A 355-nucleotide genomic window follows, 5' to 3' on the forward strand; every position below is an offset into this window, starting at 1 on the left:
ATGAGAATACTTTGTATAAAAATGGTTGCAATTCCTAAATGTTTCGTAGGATATTTTTGTTCAACCCCATGAAATATACCTGAAAATCTACACTGCAATTGCATCTCAGTTTCTCTTATCTCATCCATTTCAAATCCAATGTGGTGGCATGCAGTGCCCAAATCATCAACATTTTGTCACTGTCCAAATATTTCTGGGCCTAACTGTATTTTACCAGTAGGCATCATATTTCCAAGTTTTCTCAGTTTTATTCCTCTTTTTTTAATGATGCAGGGTTCTTGATGAAGTTATGCAGGTTCATTACAGGCAGGTGGTCAGCATGTGCTTTCCACTGTTCTCACCAGAGACGATTTGA

General features: G+C 37.2%; 1 protein-coding gene across 1 annotated transcript in view; it reads right to left on the reverse strand.

The window, feature by feature from the left end:
* The window catches only part of tmbim4 (transmembrane BAX inhibitor motif containing 4), a 7479-nt gene that overhangs the window by 5979 nt on the left and 1145 nt on the right, over window positions 1–355 (reverse strand). The window lies entirely within an intron of this gene.

This window comes from Morone saxatilis, unplaced genomic scaffold (assembly GCF_004916995.1).
Source record: "Morone saxatilis isolate NCDOM2014 unplaced genomic scaffold, NCSU_SB_2.0 Contig10, whole genome shotgun sequence".
Lineage (NCBI taxonomy): Eukaryota > Metazoa > Chordata > Actinopteri > Moronidae > Morone > Morone saxatilis.